This window comes from Canis lupus, chromosome 7 (genome assembly GCF_003254725.2).
Source record: "Canis lupus dingo isolate Sandy chromosome 7, ASM325472v2, whole genome shotgun sequence".
In the NCBI taxonomy this organism is placed as follows: domain Eukaryota; kingdom Metazoa; phylum Chordata; class Mammalia; order Carnivora; family Canidae; genus Canis; species Canis lupus.
This window is the reverse complement of record NC_064249.1, coordinates 66182212-66204049: the sequence shown is the minus strand read 5'-3', so window position 1 is coordinate 66204049 and position 21838 is coordinate 66182212. Positions and strand designations below refer to the sequence as shown.

The following is a 21838-nucleotide window of genomic DNA, read 5'->3' as shown; positions in this document are numbered from 1 at the left end:
AAAAAAACTTCAAAGCAAGGGTGCCCGAGTGGCTCAAATGATTAAGCATCTGCCATCAACTCAGGTCATGATCTACAGGTCCTAGAATGAAGAAGCCCTACTTTGGGCACCTAGCTCAGCTGGCAGTAGGCTTCTCCCTCTCCCTCTCCCCCTGCTTGTGCTTGCTCTCTCTCAAACGAATAAATTTTTTAAAATCTAAAAATAAAAAATCTTCAAAGCAGAGGCGCTTGGGTGGCTCAGTAATGTTAAGCGTCTGACTCTTGATTTCATCTCAGGTCATGATCTCAGGGTTGTGAGATCAAGCCCCACATCAGGCTCTGTGCTGAGCAAGGAGTCTACTTGAGATTCTCTCCCTTTCCCTTTCCCTTCCCTCTCCCTCTGCCCCTCACCTCCACTCTCTCATGCATTTGCACATGCTTGCTCTAATAAATAATTATCTTTAAAACAAAAATCTTCAAAGCACTTCTATGCACAATAACCAAAATCTGAAAAAAAACAAAGGTCAGGTGAATGGGCAACAAAGTGTGTTATATCAATAGTATAATAGAAAAGTACTCAGCAACAGAAAGGAATGAACTACTGGAACAATATGATGAACCTCACAACCATTATGGTGAGTGAAAAAAGCTGGCCAAAAAGAGTACATAATGTATGATTCCACTTACAATTCTGGAAAAAGTAACTATAGTTGACCCTTGAACAAAGCAGGAGTTGAGAGCCAAACCCCAGCACAGTCAAGAACCTGCATTTAACTTTTGACTCTCCCCAAAACTACTAATACAGCCTAGCCTACTGTTGACCAGAAGCTGTATCAATAACATTAACAGTCAATTAATACATATTTTGTGATATATGCATTATAAACTATATTTTTACAATAAAGCTAGAGAAAAGAAAATGTTAAGAAAATCATAAGGAAAAGAAAATAAATTTATAGTACTGTACTGTATTTGTTGATAGCATAAATTTACATCATCCTTTTACAAAATGAATCATCTGTCAGGACCTACACCCATATTGTCCTAAGTAATATAAAACACTATAAAGGTTACATGCTCTTATTAACAGTACACATCAAAAGTGAAAAGATATCGTGAAAAAAAAAATTCATGTTTACTTACAGATATAACAATTTACACACTGTAATGAAGCAGCAATATGACTGCTTTATAGTAGCCTAGTATAACTGATCAATTGCTTCACGCTGGACTAGCAAATACACTAATGAATAAATCATATAACTTTTATGTCATACAGTATTACAGTCATACTCATTAATATATTGGAAACACATTTTTTCTAAAAACCACTTACCTGTGATGACAGGCAGATATAGAGATACGCCAATTACAAAGAGACAGAGAAGCATACTGTACAGTAATTCTTTGAAAGTTACAAAACAGTAAGAAAACACATTATTAATTTTATATTAAATATCACTCACCTTATGCCTATGTAAGGATAGGCTATCCACTTCCACATAAGTCTTGTCATGATTTTCTACACGATGAATACTTAAGCAATGATGATGATGACAAAAAACGTCTCAGACAGTTCTTGCCATACAGTTATTAGATTTTCACACGAAGACACACACACAACAGGTAAGTTTATTAACTGTATGGCATGATGATTATTTACTATTCATTAAATGGAAGTGGATCATCATAAATGTCTTCATCCTTGTTTTCACTCTTCACAATAAGTAGGCTGAGGAGGAGGAGGAAGAGGAGGGGTTGGTCTTGGTGTCTCAGGGATAGCAGAAAAGGTGAAGGTGAAAAGGGAGGCAGAAGAGGCAAGCCAACTTGGTGTAACTTTATGGAAATACACTGTAATATGTCTGACAGTTTTGCTTTTTCATCTCTTTAAAAATGTTTCTATACAGTACAATCCTTCTACCATTTGCTTTAGCTTCAGTCCCCATATCATAGAAGGGTCCATGCCCTATAAAAAGTCAAAAGCAGTCTTGAATAATTAGAATTCTTCTGCCAGACTGTCTAATGTCAATCTGTTTTCTTGGCACTGCTTCATCCACATCTTCTTCTTCATCATCTGGCCTGGTTCAGATGTGCTTACCCGCATCAAGGCATCTTCTGTTAATTCCTTTTGTGTGGCATCTATTAGCTCTTGAATTTCTCCAAGATCTGTATCTTAAAAACCTTTACACACCCCCACCTTTTTGCCACATCTACCATTTCCTTCATGATTTCCTTTATTGGCTCTGTTGTAAATTCTGTGAAGTCATACACAACTTCTAGATACATTTTTCTCCTGCAGGAATCTACTGTTTTGGGCTTGCTGGTTTTCACGGCTTATTCTATAAACAATGATGGCATCTTCAATGATGCAATCCTTCTAGACTTTCATGATGGTCTATCAGGGTTCTTTTCCATAATGCTGAAAATTCTTTCTATAGAGTACCATGTGTGATAAGCCTTAAAAGTCCTGAAGACCTCCTAATCTAGAGGCTAAATTAGAGATGTTGTGTTTGAGGGCAAGTAGACCACTTTGATGCCTTTGGTGTTGAACTCATTGGATTCTGGGTGCCCAAGGACATTGTCTAAGATCAAAAGAACTTTAAAAGACAGTGCCTTACTGGAAAGGTACTTCCTAACTTAAGGGGCAAAGTATTGATGGAATCAATCCCGAAAACGGTTTCTCATTGTCCAGGCGTTTTTGATGTACAACCAAGAGTCTGAGGTGCCCCTAGCTGGCTCAGTCAGTAGAGCATGAGACTCTTGATCTCCAAGTCATGAGTTCGAGCCTCACCTTGGACGAAGAGGTTAGTTTAAAAAAATGTCTGGCAGCTGGTGTTTTTCTTTTCCCTTCAAGATTTGGAGATCAGCAGCTTTATACATAAGGACAGGCCTCATCATAAATCCAATTGCATTTGCACAAAACAGTAGAATTAGCCTATCCCCCCCTGCCTTAAATCCCAAGGCTTATTTTTCTTCCTTACTAAAATGTCCTTTGTGGCATTTTTTTTCCCCCAGAATGAGGCTTGGATCTACATTAAAAAACCCGTTCAGGCAGATATTCTTTCTCCTCAATGATTTCCTTAATGGCATCTGGAAACTCATCTGCTGCCTCTTGGTCAGCAGAAGCTGCTTCCTCTGTTTTCCTGACATTTTAAAAGTCAAATCTCTTTCTAAAATTATCAAACCATCCTTTGCTGGCACTAAATTCTCCAGCTTTAGAACCCTTCACCTTCCTTTTGCTTTAAGTTGTCATACAACGACCTTATCTTTTCTCAAATCATATGAGTCTGTAGGTATGCCTTTCTTACAGCAATCCTGCATTCACATAAAAGCTGCATTTTCAATACAAGATAAATAGGTATTTCAAAAAGTACAAGGTTTTGATGCCTTTGGGCATAACTATAACAACAGCTTCACAAATTTCCTTCTCTTTTCCTACAACGGTCCTTAAACTAGATTCATTTATCTTGAACTGAAGGGCAACTGTAGCTGCAGGCCTTCAATCTATGGTACTTTATCAAGAAATTCAACTTTTTCTTGTAATGTCATGACTTTTCCCTGCTTCTTGGGAGCACTTCCAGCACCACTAGTGGCACTTCATATGGATCCCATGGTATCGTTCAAGGTTTACAGTATTGCACTAAACACGATGAAAAATATGCAAAAACTGCAGAGATCACTTTTTTACAGTGATATACAATTTACTGGAGAGACAAATTGCTCACACAGAAATGATTAGCATCACAGGGTTTTAAGCAGACTCAAACACTTGAGCTCACCACAACAGCAACATGAGATGGCTATGAAATTATTACAGTAGAAGAGTACATAATATAGTTAATTTTAGCAGTTATGATTTAATACTGCATATTTACATTTCTTTTGACTGTAAATGATGCAACCTACAGTCTGTGTGTGCATACATTTTAATAAATCTTAACATTTATTAACAGATCTGTGAATATTTTATGAGATAACTACATATATTTTATGTATTCATGAAACACTTAACTTTTTAATTTTTCAATATTTCTAAGCTACATGGTTTATCTGCAAGTTTTTTTCAAATTGCCACAAATCTGAAAAAAAAATTTTTCAAGACATTTATTGAAAAAAAATCTGCATCTAAGTGGATCCATACAATTCAAACCCATATTGTTCAAGGGTCAACTGTAAACTACAGTAAGACAGCAGATGAGTCATTCCCTAGTGTCAAAAGAGGAGAGACAGATTTTTGGAAGCAATGGAAATGTTCTGTGTTTTGACTATAATGGCAGTTTCAAGAGTGCATTTATCTGTCAAAATACAGATATTTTGAAATTGTACAGTTTATTTTTTTTGAAATTGTACAGTTTATTTTTTTTGAAATTGTACAGTTTAAAAGAGTGAAGCTTACTGTACATAAATTATACTTTAATAAAGCTGTCAAAAAAAATAGTGCTGTAAGTAACTGATTCGTCCCTATACCTGCAACCAAGAAACTTTATTAAACCAAAAAAAAGCAAGGTGCAGAACAGGGTAAAAATAGCAAGTTCTTAGAAAAAGAGTGGGAGAAAGGAAATGATTGTGTAAACACACAATAGGTATGGAAAGATACATAAGAAATAGTGGTTATTTCTTGGAAAGAGAACTACAAAACCAAGTGTCAGGATAGTGAAAAAGCTTACTTTTCACTATATATCCACTCAAATGTTTTATTATGTAGACATATAACCAACTTAAAAAATTAAAACATGTTACATTTCTCTGGAAATATAAAGTATATTTGGCACACTAATTCATCTCGGAAGGCACTAAATTATGAAAGTATAAGCCACTTACCTTACTAAGACAGAAATCACATATCACTGTTTCTTTAAGTTGACTGATGATGTTTCCAATGAATGATGCTTTTAATAACTTCCTGTGTTTGGGAATTAATCTTAAAAAAAAAAAATCCTATTAACTAAAGTAAAACAATCTATTAAAACACATGAAAATATAAAAGTACTATTGTCTACAAACTCGTATATTAGAACTTAAGATTAAGCTAGACTAAGTAAACAACTAATGAAAGACAAAGCATCATATATTTCATTTTTATACCATATAATAAATTAAGATTTTCTTCAAATATAATCATCACCTACAAAACTCCTCTCCATGGAAGGAGTCAATTTTCCTTCCCAACTGGTGCTAAGTTTGGTCACAGGTCTTCCTTTGGCCTCATGGTGGGCAGAGTCTACCTCCTTGCCCCCATAACCCTAGCCATCTAACAATGGTATATTAGCAGAAATGATGCACACAGAGGTTTGAAAGGTCTTTGTGCAGTCGGGCTTGCCCTCTTGTACCCCGGCCCTCACCATGAAAAGAATTTCAGGCAGATGAAGGCAGCCCTTCAGCATAGACCCCAAAATAAAGACATACAGTAGAACTGAGCCAAATCCCAAATGAGGTGCCAAGCCTAACCCACAGTGAGAAATAAAGCCTACCCACACCCAGAGCTGCCCAGCCAAGCCTAACCTAAGTCACCTAACCTATTGCTGCTCTGAAAATGCATGATCAAGAATAAATAACTGCTGTTTATTGAGTTCTAGGGCAGTTTCTTTTTTTTTTTTTTAATTTTTTTTTAAATTTTTTTTTATTTATTTATGATAGTCACAGAGAGAGAGAGAGAGAGAGAGAGAGAGAGGCAGAGACACAGGCAGAGGGAGAAGCAGGCTCCATGCACCGGGAGCCTGACTTGGGATTCGATCCCGGGTCTCCAGGATCGCGCCCTGGGCCAAAGGCAGGCGCCAAACCGCTGCGCCACCCAGGGATCCCAGTTTCTTTCTTCTTTTTTTAAAGATTTTATTTATTTATTCATAGACACAGAGAGAAAGAGGCAGAGACACAGGCAGAGGGAGAAGCAGGCTCCATGCAGGGAGCCCGATGTGGGACTCGATCCCGGGTCCCCAGGATCACACCCCAGGCTGCAGACGGGGCCAAACCACTGAGCCACCGGGGCTGCCCTCTAGGGCAGTTTCTTATACAGCAAGAGCTAATACATATCACAATTATTATCTGAGAAGCCCTAAACTTACCAAACATTAAGCCCCAGAAATATAATTTTAAAAACCTCATTTATCATCTTTTATTACTTTACCACTAAGAACTATAATTTTTAAATGATTATTTATCTTCTTTTATATCTATTCCTCACAATTTCTAAATATTCTAATAATAGATTTAACAGTTGAGACCTACCTTAGAAGAGAGTTAAACTGATACACAACTCTACAGTAATTATCAATCACCTATTCAAGTGTGCTAAGAACTACTTCAACTTAAGTTTGCCCCTCATGCTGAACTATCACTAACCTAGCATTACAGAACTTAATAAACCCTTTTCTTCATAACCCTTAAATAAAATCTTGCAATCAAGAACTGAAATGCACCCTCTAACCCGTTAGCAAACTGATAAGACTCCTCCTTCCTACACCCCAGACCTAGCTTATTAATATAATCCTAAAGAAAATATCAGGGTCAAAAAACCAATAATTAAGCTTTACATTAAATAACCACTTCAGAAAACCTAAGGTAACATTTATATTTTACTACAGAAAGAAATCTTACAAGGCTCATTAGAAAGTACCCGAGACTGAGTACATGCAATTTCCCACGGTGCTTTATAATAAAATGTACTCAAATTTTAATCATTTAAATATTTCGATTTTTTTTTTTACATCTTAAGATTGTATTTGTTTACTTAAGAGAGAGTGCACAAGCAGGGAGCAGGGTGGCAGAGGGAGAAAGAGAAGCTGACTCCCTGCTGAGTCAACATGGGGCTCAATCCTAGGACCTGGAGATCACGACCTGAGTCAAAGGTAGATGCTTAACTGAGCTACCCAGGTGCACCATGATTATAAAAAAAATTTAAATAGAAAAGAAAACAAATTATTTGGATTGTACGTCACTCAATATATTTTAACATTAAAGTCATTTTTTAAAAAACTTTTTTTTAAAAGATTTATTTATTTATTCATGAGAGAGACAAAAAGAGAGAGGCAGAGACATAGGCAGAGGGAGAAGCAGGCTCCATGCAGGGAGCCTGATGCAGGGCTCGATCCCAAGACTCCAGGATCATGCCCTGAGCCGAAGGCAGACACTCAACCACTGAGCCACCCAGACGTCCCTTAAAAAACATTTTATGACCGGGGAGCCTGGGTGGCTCAGTCAAATTGAGTGTCCAACTCTTGATTTCAGCTCAGGTCACGATCTCAGGGTTGTGGGATTGAGCCCTGAGTTGGGCTCCACACTCAACAGAGAAATCTGCTTGAGATTCTCTCTCCTTCTCCTTCTGATCCTCCCCCACTCTGAAATTATTTTTTAAAAATTTTAAAGAAATACTTTATGACTGACATATAATTCCTTACCACAAAATTCACCATTTATAATATACAATTTCATGGATTTTAGTATAGTATATTTGAGTTCTGTAACAATTGCCAGTATTTAATTCCAGAACATTTTCAAGACCTCAAAAAAATCCTCCAAAAAAAACAAAGAACATGCTCATTAAAAGTCATTCCCCATTCCCCTCTCCCTTCAGCCCCTGGTAACTACAAATCTACCTTTTATGGATTTGACTATTTCAGATGTTGCATATAAGTGGAATCATACAACATGCGGCCTCTTGTGACTGGCTTCTTTCACTTAACCATGTTTTCAGAGCTCAATAACATGTATCGGTAATGACCCGTTATTTTTATGGGTGAATACTATTCCACTGTATGAATATGTTTTGTTTAACTATTCATCAGTTCATGAATGTTTGACAGATTGTTCCTACTTTGTGGCTGTCACAAATTATGCTATGAACAACCCTACTGAGTTTTTGTGTAAACACAGGTATCCAGTCTCTTGGTTATATACCAAGAAGTATAACTGCTGGACCATATGGTAATTCTACCATTTTAGAAAGACTTTTCCAAACCAGAAGTATCATTTTACATTTCCCCCAGCCATGTATGAGGGTTCCAATTTTTTTACATCCTTGTCAGCATTTTTTACTATTCTTTTTAAACTTTAGTCATTCTTTTGGGTGTAAAGTGCTATCTCATTGTACTTTTGATTTGCATTATCCTAATGACTAATTAAGTGAGCATCTTTTTTTTTCCAGTTTTATTTATTTGAGAAAGAGCAGAAAGAGCACGAACGAGATGAGAAACAGGGAGCCCAATGTGGGGCTTGATCCCAGGACTCCAGGATCATGACCTGAGCTGAAGTCAGATGCTTATTTAACCAACTGAGCCACCCAGATGCCCCAGTTAGCTTCATTTTGTGAGCTTATTGGCCATTTGTATTTCTTCTCTGCAGAAACATATATTCAAATCCTTTCCTCATTTTTAAAATTGGGTTGTTTTCCTTTTTATTATTGAGTTTCTAACAATTCTTTATCTAAATATTACCCTGTGAGCAGGTGTATGGCTTAGAGATATTTTCTCCAATTCTTTTTTTTTTTTTAATTTTTATTTATTTATGATGGTCACACAGAGAGAGAGAGAGGCAGAGACACAGGCAGAGGGAGAAGCAGGCTCCATGCACCAGGAGCCCGATGTGGGATTCGATCCTGGGTCTCCAGGATCGCGCCCTGGGCCAAAGGCAGGCGCCAAACCGCTGCACCACCCAGGGATCCCTATTTTCTCCAATTCTAATACTTATTTCATTTTCTTGATAAAGTCCTTTGATGCACAAGTCTTTATGCCCAATTAATCTAGTTTTCTTTGGTTGCTTGTGATTAGGAGTCATATCTAAGAAACTACTATCTAATTCAAAGCCATGAAGATAGGGACCCCTGGGTGGCTCAGTGGTTGGGCGTCTGCCTTCGGCTCAGGGCATGATCCTAGAGTCCCGGGATAAAGTCCCACGTTGGGCTCCCTGCATGGAGCCTGCTTCTCCCTCTGCCTCTGTCTCTCTGTGGCTCTCACGAATAAATAAAAAAACAGGAACGAAAAACAATGAGGATTTATATGTTTTCTTCTATGAGTTTTAGTTTTAGCTTGTATTTAGATCTCTGCTGCATCTTGAGTTCATTTTGTATATGGTACAAGGTTGGAGTTTTGCAACTGTCATTGCACTATTTATTAAAGACCATTCTTGGGCAGCCCCGGTGGCGCAGCGGTTTAGCGCCGCCTGCAGCCCGGGGCATGATTCTGGAGACCCTGGATCGAATTCCCCGTCAGGCTCCCTGCGTGGAGCCTGCTTCTCCCTCTGCCTGTGTCTCTGCGCCTCTCTCTCTCTGTCTCTATGAATAAATAAATAAATATATCTCTTAACTCTTAAAATAAATAAATAAAAGCCCACCAAACCCAGGTTTGGGGTTTAAAAAAAAAAAAAAAAGACCATTCATTACCTACTGAATTGTCTTGGTAATCTAGTCAAAAATCAATTGTCGGGATCCCTGGGTGGCGCAGCGGTTTGGCGCCTGCCTTTGGCCCAGGGCACGATCCTGGAGACCCAGGATCGAATCCCACATCGGGCTCCCGGTACATGGAGTCTGCTTCTCCCTCTGCCTATGTCTCTGCCTCTCTCTCTCTCTCTCTCTCTGTGACTATCATAAATAAATAAAAAAAAAATAAATTAATTAAAAAAAAAAAATCAATTGTCCATAAATATGTGGGTTTAATTCTAAATTCTCTATCCTGTTCCACTCATCTGTATGATGTTAATGCCAATACCACAAACACTATTACTGTAGCTTTGTAGAAATTTTTTTCTAATTGAGATATAATCGACACATTGCATTAGATTTGGGTGTTTAACACACTTGTATAGATTTCAACATGATCGCCACAATAAGCCAGTTAATGTGTCTCTATACAGACACTAAAATCTTTTTTCTTGTAATGAAAAAAAAAATTTTTTTTTAGTCAGTTGAGTGTCCAACTCTTTTTTTTTTATTTTTTTATTTTTTTTATGATAGGCACACAGTGAGAGAGAGAGAGGCAGAGACACAGGCAGAGGGAGAAGCAGGCTCCATGCACCAGGAGACCAACGTGGGATTCGATGCCGGGTCTCCAGGATTGCGCCCTGGGCCAAAGGCAGGCGCTAAACCGCTGCGCCACCCAGGGATCCCGTAATGAAAATTTTATGATCTACTGTCTTAGTAATTTCCAAATATATAATATTATTAGTTATAGTCATTATGCTGTACATTATATCCCCATGACTATTTTATAACTGGAAGTTTGTACCTTTTGACCCCTTCCTGAACTTCACCCATTTCACCTACCCCCACCTCTGGCAACCACCAATCTGTTCTCTGTATCTACGCACTTAGTTTGTTTTATTTTTGTTTGTTTTTAGATTCCTCAAATGGGATCACACAGTATTTGTCTTCCCTGACTTATTTCGCTTAGCAGAATGCCCTCAAGGTCTATCCATGTTGTCACAAATGGCAAGATTTCATTTTTTATGGCTGAGGAATACTCCATTGTGTATATATTTTTTCATCCATTTATCAATGGACATTTATGCTGTGTTCTTAATTACTATGAATAATGAGCAAGGGGTGCATACATCTGTTTAAAATAGTATTTTTGTTTTCTCCAAAAAAATACTCAGGAGTATTGCTGGATGATAGTTCTGTTTTTTTATTTTTTAAAGCACCCTCGTACTGTTTTCCACGCTCGTGATACCCATTCACATCCCCACTGACAGTAAACAAGGGTTTCCTTTCTCTACATCCTTGCCAACACTTATTTGTTGTCTTTTTGATGACAGCCATTCCAACAGGTGTAAGATGGTATTTCATGGTGATTTTGATTTGCATTTTCCTGGTGACTAGTGATGTTAAGCATCTTTCCTTGCACCTATTGGCCAATTGTATGTCTTCTCTGAAAAAAATATCTATTCAGATCTTCTGCCCATTTTTTTTTAAAGAGTTATTTATTTATTCATGATAGACACAGAGAGAGAAAGAAAGAGAGAGGCAGAGACACAGGCAGAGGGAGAAGTAGGCTCCATGCCGGGAGCCCAACACGGGACTTGATCCCGGGACTCCAGGATGGCACCCTGGGCCAAAGGCAGGTGCTAAACCACTGAGCCACCCAGGGATCCCCTCTGCCCATTTTTAATTGGATTTTTTATTTTGAATATAAACCACGTATCAAATATTAATTTGCAAATATTTTCTTCTATTCCATAGGTTGCCTTTTTGTTTTGTGATAGTTTCCTTTGCCACGCAGAAGCTATTTTTAGTATGATGCAGTCCCACTTGTTTTTTGTTTTTGTTGTTGTTGTTGTTGTTTTTGGGTTTTTTTGCTTTTGTTGCTTTTTAAGATTTATATAGTTGAGAGAGAGTATGTATGCACATGGTGGAAGGGCAGAGAGAGAGTGAGAGAGAGTCCCAAGCAGATTCCACATTCAACACAGAGCCCAACACAGGGTTTAATCCCATAACCCTGATCCAAGCTGAAACCAAGAGCTGGACACTTAACCTACTGTGCCACCCAGGCACCTCCATTGTATATTCACAACATCACCACCAAGACCTATGTCAAGGAGCTTACTCCCTATGTTTTTGTTCCAGGAGTTTTATGTTCTCAAGTCTTACATTCAAGTCTTTAATCCACTTTAAATTAATTTTTGTATGTAATTTAAGATAGTGGTCCAGTTTCATTCTTTTGTATGTGGCTGTCCAGTTTTCCCATTAACATTTATTGAGACTGTCATTTCCCCATCATATACTCTTGGCTCCCTTTGTAGTTAAGTTTTTAAATAAGAAAGTGTGAGTCTCTCAACTTCACTATTCTTTTTCCAAGATTATTCTGGCTCTCTGATATTAATTTTAGGATCAGCTGGCAAATTTCTGCAAAAATGTCAGCTAGGATTTTGATAGGGATTACACTGAATCTGTAGATCAATCTGAGGAGTATTGCCATCTTAAGAGTAAGTCTTCCAATTCTTGAACATGGATAGCTTTTCATTTACTCAAGTCGTCTTTAATTTTTTAAATGATATTTTAGAATTTTCAGAGTACAAGCCTCACACTTCATTTGTTAAATTTATTCCTAAGTACCTTGTTCTTTTTGATTCTGTTATAAAAGAAACTGGTTTCTTAATTTCCATTTTAGATCGTTCATTACTAGTATACAGAAATACAACTGCATTGATTTTGTATCATAAAACCTTGTTGAATTCACTTATTAAAACTAATAGGTGTTAGGGCCTTTTTCATGGATTTCTGAGAATTTCTACATATAAGATCATGTCATCTGCAAACAGAAATCATTTTATTTCTCCTTTCCTTTTTTTTTTTTTTAAGATTTATTTATTCAGAAAGAGAGAAAGAGAGAGAGAGAGTGAGAGGCAGAGACACAGGCAGAGGAAGAAGCAGGCTCCATGCAGGAAGCCCGATGTGGGACTCGATCCCAGGTCTCCAGGTTCACACCCCGGGCTGCAGGCAGCACTAAACCGCTGCGCCACTGGGGCTGCCCTTATTTCTCCTTTCCAATCTGGATGCCCTTATTTTACTTTATTTTTTTTTACAGTTCTGTATCACTTTTATTTGTTATTTGATTTTTAAAAATTCAATTAGTTACAGATGTGTTCTACACCCATTGCTTATCACATCATAGGCCCTCCTGCATGCCTATCACCCAATTTGGATGCCTATATATCTTTTTCTTGCTTAATTTCCCTGGCTAGACCCTCCAGTACAATGTTGAATAAAAGTGGCAAGAACGGGACACCTGGGTGGCCCAGCGGTTGAGCGTCTGCCTTTGCTCAGGTTGTGATCCTGGGGTCCAGGGATTGAGTCCTACATTAGGCTCACTGCAAGGAGCCTGCTTCTCCCTCTGCCTATGTCCCTGCCTCTGTGTGTGTGTCTCTCATGAATTAATAAATAAAATCTTGGGGTGCCTGGGTGGCTCAGCAGTTGAGTGTCTGCCTTCAGCTCAGAGCATGATCCTGGGGTCAAGTCCCATATTGGGCTCCCTGCATGGAGCCTGCTTCTCCTTCTGCCTCTGTCTCTGCCTCTCTGTGTCTCTCATGAATAAATAAATAAAATCTTTTTAAAAATAAATAAAATAAACTCTTAGGAAAAAAAAAAAAAACTAATCCCAACATGGAGCTCAAACTTATGACCTCAGATCAAGAGTCACATGCTCTACCAACTGAGCCAGCCCAGGCCCCCATATCTAGGTTTTTTAGAGTTTTAAGTAATGCTGAATTTTACTGAATCACTATTACCAATTTGAGAAAATTACAGCAGTTTTACAGTTTGTTTTTTCTATCAAGTTGATTGATTCTGAATATAATTTTTACAGTGGTATTTCTGCTTCTCTTCTTAGGATAAATATTGATAGTGGGTATCCTGTTGCTAAAATTACTGGTTGGGGCTTATAGTCCTTTTTTTAGTTTTGTTCTTACAAAAATTTTTTTTATCCCCAACCATATATGCCACTTAAAATAAGCTGATGAGAATGTTACCTACATAGTTTGGAGCCATTTGTGTAATAGAAATTAAGGTTTTGAATGTTTGGAAAAACTTGTTAGGGGCAGTACCTTGTGTTACTGTGTATATTTTCTGTAGCATTCTCTATTAATGGTCTATCTTTGCTTCAGTTGTGACATTTTACATTTTTGGTTAGCAGTAATTAGCTTAAACTTTGTTACTTAAAATGTTTTTTAATCTCTAAGTGTTTTTAGGAGGTTTTAGAACATGAGAAATACTTGGATTACCTTAAATAGTAGGTGAATGAATTGGCAGGATACCCAGAGAAATAAGAAAGTGAAGACTCAATTTTTAGAGCCAAAGCTTGTGGAAAGAAAGAACAGGAATCACCAAACACTAAGCCTTACAGAAACTTGAATATAGTGCAGGAACACAGAAGGTTGCTGAGATTTGTGCAGCTCCAGCATTTTGCTTACCTAACAGACACTACTGCTAGAGGAATTGAAAAGAAGGTAAGCCAAATGCTCGAACAAGGGTGATTTTGCCTCTCAGGGGACATTTGTTACTGTCTGAAAAATATTTGATTTTTAGAACTGAGGGTGGGATTGAAAGGTATACTGAGTTGGATTCTACAATAGTTTTTTTTTTTTTTTTTTTTAAGATTTTATTTATTTGTCTGACAGAAAATGAAAGTGCACAGTAGGGGGAGTGATAGGCAGAGGGAAAGGGAGAAGCAGGCTCCCTGCTGAGCCAGAAGCCTGATGTAGGGCTTGATTCCCAGGACCCTGAGATCATGAGCTAATCTGAAGGCAGACACTTAAACACCTGAGCCACCCAGGTACCGTTTTGTTTTGTTTTTTTAAAGTTTTTATTTATTCATTCATGAGAGACCCAGAGAGGCAGAGGCAGAGGCAGAGGGAGAAGCAGGCTCCCTGCAGGATCACTCTGAGCCAAAGGCAGATGCTCAACCTCTGAGCCACCCAAGCATCCCTAGAGTTTACTTTAAAAAAGGAGAAGGAAAAAATAAAAAAATAAAAAAATAAAATAAAAAAGGAGAAGGGGGCCCCAGCTGGCTCAGTCAGTAGAGCATCCAACTCTTGATTTCGGGTTCGACTCTTGATCTAGGGGTCATGAGTTCAAGCCCTATGCTGGGCATAGAGCTTACAAAAACAAAAGCCAGATATGGACAACTTCCTTAATTTTTAAAATTCTCTTCTTCTACCAGCCTCTTATAAATTAGCATTCCAAGGTTTTGTCCTCTCATTACAAAAGACACTCACTAGATAATTTATCCAAAAACATCAATTTCTCCAATTACTGCCTATAAACTGTTAAGACACAATCAGATCCCCAAGAAAATCTCTATCCCTAGTGCTACTCGGGATATCCAACAGCCTACTAGACATCTCCATCCTGATTTCTTAAAGGCAACTTAAATTCAACTGTCATTCTACTATGCTCATCCTCCACAATTTATTATACCACCATCCACCCACATCAGGAAAACAAAGCCAAAAAAAAAAAAAAGGGACAATTTAATAATGACAACAATGATGAAACAGAAGCATTTACATCACAAAAATATCCAAAACAGCCCAAATGCCCAAAAAAAGAAAAATAAAATGCCAACACAGATCTATGATCATCTAGGTGTCTCAGTCAGTTAAGCGTCTGCCTTCAGCTCACGTCATGATCTCAGGGTCCTGGGATCAATCAAGCCTCTCATTGGACTCCCCACTTAGCAAGAAGTCTGCTTCTCCCTCACCCTCTGCTCCTCTCCCCTACCCTGATCATGCTCTCTCCCTCTCTCTCTCTCTAATAAATAAAATCATTTTTAAAAAATAATAATTAGAAATAAAAAGTACACAAACTGCATAAATATAATTTCCAAGAAAGAAATAAATGAATGTGTCATATACAATTGTGCTAACACAGAGAAAACACACTGAAAGCATATACATTAAAACATTAACAGTGTTAAAGATGGAGATGAAAGAGTACACAAAGAATACTTTCACATTTTACTTAAGGGTTTAGGTAACGTTTGTATCTTTCACATCAAAAATGAACAAACTTATCACCCGTGAAATAAAAAATTAAATATTGTTTATGTAAAATATGTTGGGAAAGCTTGAAAGTGAATCTGATTACATCTACAAAATAACTTGTACACAAATGTTCATAGCAGCATTATTCGTAACAGTCAAAAAGCAGACACAATCTAAATGTCCATCAACTGATAAATGAATAAACAGAATGTGGTATACACATATAACAAATTGTATTTAGCCAAAAACTGGAATGAAGTACTCATACAAGCTACACAGAACATTATGCTAAGTAAAAGAAGCTAGTCACAAAAGATTATGTTGTATGATCCAATTTACATAAAATGTCCAGATCACATGTTATATGATTCAATTTATATGAAATGTCCAGAACAGACAAATCTATAAAAACAAATGGCTTGCTGGTAGTAAAGGGCTAGGAAGGAATGGAAATGAATGACACACTAGTATAGGCATGGGACTTCTTGGGGTGATAAAAATATTGAAATGAGAGACTGGAGGGGTGCCTAGGTGGCTCAATCCCTTAAGTGTCTGCCTTCAGCTCAGGTCACTATATCAGGGTCCTGGGATCAAGCCCTTCATGGAGCAGGCATTGGGCTTCCTGCTCAGCAGGGAGTCTGCTTCGCCCTCTCCCTCTGCTCCCCGCCCGCACTCTCTCTCTTTCTCAAATAAATAAAATCTTTAAAGTTAGACATTGGGGACACCAGTGGCTCAGATGAGTGTCTGCCTTTGGCTCAGGGCGTGATCCTGGGGTCCTGGGATCAAGTCCCACATTGGGCTCCCTGTGAGGAGCCTGCTTCTCCCTCTGCCTATGTCTCTGCCTTCTCTCTGTGTCTCTCAGGAATAAATAAATAAAGTATTTTTAAAAAATAAATAAATAAAAGATTAAAAAGTAAAAAAATAAAATTAATGAATAGATAGATAGCACCTGGCTGGCTAGGAGAGTCAGGAGAGCATGCCACTCTTGAACTCCAAGTGGAAGTTCAAGCCCCATGCTGGGACCTAGAGCTTACTTAAACATAAAACAAAATAAAATAAAATGGAACTGTATCTGCATTACAAATAATACATCAGGAAGACTGTACTATCTGTAGGAAAAGAAGTTAAGTTATATTTGCCTTTCTCTTAACCATCACTGAAGACGATACAAAAGAAATATTCCCTAATATAAACTCCTTAAAAGAGCTCCTGGCACATCATAAGCACTTGTTAATAAATACACTAAAAATTAGTTATAAACATTAATATTACTGATACAATAGTATTTCTTATAAAAAGCATAAAAAAGAAAATATTTACCTTAGTTACCCCTGGTTTCCCTTAACTATTTGACAACTTCACTTCCATACTATCATTACCCCTTTCAGCTTCAGTAACTACATTCATTCTAAACTACTGAATTATTTACATTAAAGCAATAGTTCTCAAGGCGTGATATGGGGACCATGGGGATTCCAGAGATCCTTTGAAGGGGTACATTAAATCAAAATCATTGAGTAAAAGATTAAAGTGCAAAACAGACCAATGATTTTTAACACAACATTGTATAAAAAGTATATAGAGCTGATTTCAGATTCCACATTGCAATTAACCTTTAAAAAATTACCACTTGTTGAGTTTTGTTGTAGAATCAAAGAAAAATATCACAATTAACTGAAAAGATTATTAATGTACTCTTCCCAACATATTTGGTGTGAAGCTGAATTTTCTTCATACACTTCAACCAGAATAACATATGACTGAGTGCAAAAATTGATAGGAAAATCTAGCCATTTTCCATTAGGCCAAATGGTAAAGAGATGTCTCAGTCCCTCTGCGTTTTGTTTTACAGAAATGTAAAACAGTTGCCATTCTTTCGCTAAATTTTTGTTTTGGAAAATAGTTGTTTTTCATAAAAAAATGTTATTTATACTAACCTGTAATTAGGTTATTAGCTGTGGTTAAATGAATTAAATATTTAAAATAACTTAGATTGCAAGAATTACCAATAGACGTAAGCCATATAAACAAAAGCTACTTGGAATCCTAGATAATTTAAGAGTGTAAAGAGATCCTAAGCCAAAAAGTCTGAGAGCCACTTCTTTAAAATAATATTTAATACTCCACTTTATTTCCTCTCTCCGAATCTCACATTTGCAGCCATCAATGTTTTTGAAGTAAGCTGAAAAAAGCAGAAGACATAAATACTGCTTTCTTCAGATGTACCATAATGCAATTAAGCATAACATACAGCTCCCTCAAAAAAAAAAAAAGGATGGTCAAGCTAGCAGAATTATCCATCTGCCAAAAGGTACTACAGTAGTATGATACAGCTATAACATAGAACTTATACAGAAATAGAGACAAAGAACTTTCACTACATCAAGAAAAAGATGCACAGAAAAATTTGGGCTGCTGAAGAGTAACACAGCCCTTAAATGAATTACCTACAATAACAATTTTACTAGAGCTGATTTCAAACAACATCTTAAAAAACTTCTGATCACCTTCAAGAAAGGTTAATCAAAGAACTCTACATGGAACCTAAATCTGCCCCCCCAAAATCATGGAAAAATATTTTAACTATTAAAAACAACAACAACAGGGATCCCTGAGTGGCGCAGCGGTTTGGTGCCTGCCTTTGGCCCTGGGCGCGATCCTGGAGACCCGGGATCGGATCCCGCGTCGGGCTCCTGGTGCATGGAGCCTGCTTCTCCCTCTGCCTGTCTCTGCCTCTCTCTCTCTCTCTCTCTCTCTGTGTGACTATCATAAATAAATAAAAATTAAAAAAAATTAAAAAAACAACAACAACAACAAAGGGCAGCCCAGGTGGCTCAGCGACTTAGCACTGCCTTCAGTCCAGGGCCTGATCCTGAAGACCCGGGATCAAGTCCCATGTCAGGCTCCCTGCATGGAGCCTGCTTCTCCCTCTGTCTCTGTCTCTGTCCCTCTCTCTCTCTCTCTCTCTCTCTCTCTCTCTGTGTGTGTGTCTCATGAATAAATAAATAATCTTAAAAAAAAAAAAAATCATTGGGATGCCTGAGTGGCTCAGGGCCTAATCCCCAGGTCCAGGGATGGAGCAGGGAGCCTGCTTCTCCCTCTGCGTTATGTCTCAGCCCCTCTCTCTGTGTCTCTCATGAATAAATAAATAAATAAAAATCTTAAAAAAAATTATTTTGAACCGTGCAATGCTAGTTACCGTCATTATTACAATAAATACAATCAGCCCATGCTGTAATAAATCACCAAGCTATAAAAGGCATCCAGCAATGGGGGGTAATGTTATTTATTAATTAGGGCTCTTTTTCCTTCCTTTTGGAAGCATAATTTATTGATTTAAATGCGTAGCACAAAACTTTGTATAAATGAGTCTGATGTTAAAAAAAATCATTGTTCATTACAGAATTGTAATATGGACCAATGAGAAATGATAGCAAATCTTCCTAAGCCAGGATGATTACGGTGGACAGAAGCTCATAAGCCAGGGCAAGTTTTGTTCTAAGAAGAGTACTTCCGAAGTCACACATCTAACCAAAATTATATATATAATTATATATATAATAATCTATACTGCATTCTGCCTAAAAAGGAGAAAGTTTTCTGATTTCCTTACATGCCCTAGGCCTGAATCTGCAGCTTCCAAATTAAGCGGTTTTTAAGCACTTTTCATCCTACTCGCATATCTAATTCCATAACGAGAAGTATTAAGTTGTTCAAACTAAAAATCGTTCCATTGTCGTAGATGCCTTATGAAAAGCAGAAACTAAAGACCCAACAAAAAGAGAGACTGAAAGTACCAGAGTTCGCTGCAACTAGGTTTTAAACTGAAATCCGTGTTACCTAGCTTTTTAAAATTAAAGGAGGAAAAGCAAAACCCACTCACATCTTACTATTCCACTAAGTGGCCCTCTTTCATTGGTTTTTGCAAAAGTTCATTATTCACTGAAACATTATGTGATAATACTAGTTAAATACTGGGTGCTGCAATTACTTCCTGCTCAGTGAATCCCATTTCAACTACCTAAAAAAAAGGTTCACAGTACTCCTCAAAGCACAACGATTTAACTGCTTCTGCGCCCTGCCCGCCCCCGGAAAATACAGTACCTGCGCCAGGGTTTCCAGGAACTCAAATTTAGAGGTGGGGGGATGGGGAGATGAGAGGTGGGGGGTGAGGAGAGGTTTCTAGTGTGGGGATGGGAGACTTCTCTAATTTCTGGACTCGCTATCCCATTCCGCCTGAATTAAAAAAAAAAAAAAAAAAGCCCCCCCCCCACCTTGTAAATAATCTCATGAACGAACAGTGACCAAAATAAAGGACCCAATCAATCCCTTCTGCCCGCATCTATCCCTATCAACTTCACTATGGCCTTCAATGCACCCATTTCTACTCCAGATCGGCCCTACCTGTGCCCAGACCTTCAAGTCCAACCTGAATTACTCGCTGACCTTGGACCCAGGCCACTGCTCCCCTCCAAGAGCCCCACATAGCACCCCGCAGATTGCAGAGGCCTCAAGGTTCAGGCGGGGTCAGCGGCCGGCGGCGACGGCGGAGGCGGAGGAGCAAGCCGCAGGGACCGCAACTCTGCGACGGCTGGCGGGGCTGGCCCGCGGAAAGCGCGGGGAGGGAACGCCGCCGAGGGCGGGGACAAGGCCCGGGGCTACCTGCCGGCCAGCGCCGACACCGCCCCAGCAGCTGCAATGGCTGCGCGCCTCACCTCGGGGTTCCGGATGCCCCGTCGGCCGCCTTGGGAGCCCTGGCCTGACCCGCGGTCCTCCGTCACGGCCCCTCAGTACCTCTGCCTACCTACCCAGCAGCGGCAGGTGATGAGGCGACCCGCAGCCGAGACGCCAGGATGAGTGCCCACCTCCAGCGACAGGGTCTTTGGGCCGCCCACTCCCTCCCAGGAGCTCCAGGAGCCCGGACCAGAGGAGTAGGAAGAAGCGCACGATGCAAAACGACACAGGAGGTGGGACAGGAAGGGGGGGAGGGAGTCACCCAGCTCTCCCGAGAGGCTGGCAAAAGCGAGGTGAGGACGCAGGCGGCGCGACACTGGGCGGGGGGGACGGCTGCAAAGACAGCCTTACCTTCCTCGCTCCCGGCCGAGGGTCCAACGCGAGCCAGCGGATCGCCTCACATCCGGGTACCAGGAGACAGCTGCTCCTGCCGCGACCGCCGCCTCTCCCGCGGTGCAAATACGCCAAACTTCCGGCGACGACGGCGACGCCTCGCCCGTCAGATGGGAGTTACCTGTGCCCGTCTTGGTCGCGCTTGCGCAACGCTCCTCTTCAGCGGTCACAGGCTCAGCTGACGTGCCCAGAAGAGGAAGATGGCCGCCACGCTCGCTGCGTGTCACGCAGTTTTTCACCCAGGCGGGGACTGCCGGGCGTCGGGGAAAGGCAAGCCGGCGCACACCCTCAGCGCAGGCGCAGTGGGAGGCCTCGCGTGCGCGCCCCGCGGGTGGGAGTCTCGCAGGGGAGCGGCGGCGCCCCCCGGCGGCAGCCGCTGGCCCTTGCTGGGACGTCTCCTGGTAGAGCCACCCACGCTCCCGGCCCTGGTGGTTGGTTAGTCTTGGAAGTGCGTCGCCGCCGGTCCTTGTGTGGGTTGCGGGCCCTGCTCTCTGCGACCTCTATTTCAAATGCCTTTAATCTTCGACCTGGGCCGATGTGAAGAGAAGGGGAAGCAATTGCAGTTCCCCGGCACTGCACTCAACAGCGCTTCCAAACAATCCCGGGCTTCACCTCATGGTTGCACACTTGCCTCCTTGTGTGCGGGCGCGCGGGAGTCCAGAAATCGTAGGACGTTCCACGCGACTTAGTCATGGCGGGTGTTCAGACAAAGCTTTGGTTCTTGGAAGCCTCTGAAGATAGAGCACAGGTTTCCATCACTAGGACTCGTGGTTCCCACACTCTTGAACACGCTTACTGTGCCATTTTTATTTGCAGAGCTGTGAGATTAGGTAAACCGGTACCTAATTCCGTGGTAATACCACATTATAAGTATCAAAATTGCTAAGAGACTAGATCCGTGCTTCGGAGAATTTGAAGAGAGATGATCATACGCGCGGCCTCTCCCCTTCCTGACTTGCTTTTGAGAAGCTAAGTACAACCGAAGTGTGCTCTCAGTTTATCAAGCCTGACGTCAAGCCTGGTTTTCTGACAACACATCTCCCACAAAACTTTATTGAGCTGCTTGACCGTTTCGTCTGGAGTCTGTATTTTAGAAACCAAAACCAGAGGTATTGATGGGTGAGGCCATTTGCCCACATCACCATACGTTGTGTTACTTGGCAAAAACCTGCCTATGGCCCTACCCCCACCCCCTGTTCCTGATAATATGCACTTTAATGGCATATTCCAGATGACTCGAATGAGGGTAGGGAGAAACAACTAGGGAT

General features: G+C 39.9%; 1 protein-coding gene across 9 annotated transcripts in view; it reads right to left on the bottom strand.

Annotated features, from left to right (window-relative positions):
• The window catches only part of ESCO1 (establishment of sister chromatid cohesion N-acetyltransferase 1), a 73047-nt gene extending 52384 nt beyond the window's left edge, over nt 1-20663 (bottom strand). For 6 of the 9 annotated variants that reach the window (XR_003128627.3, XR_003128628.3, XM_025429342.3 and 3 more), the window contains exons 1-3: nt 20529-20569; nt 4800-4899; nt 1445-1710 (exon numbers count right to left, since the gene is read on the bottom strand). The gene's annotated coding sequence lies outside the window, so the exon portion shown is untranslated. Of the gene's footprint in view, nt 1-1444; nt 1711-4799; nt 4900-20251; nt 20386-20528 lie in introns of those variants that run through there. The other 3 variants (XM_035718794.2, XM_035718795.2, XM_049112847.1) reach the window with 3 other exon arrangements.
• Nucleotides 20664-21838: the final 1175 nt, after the last annotated feature.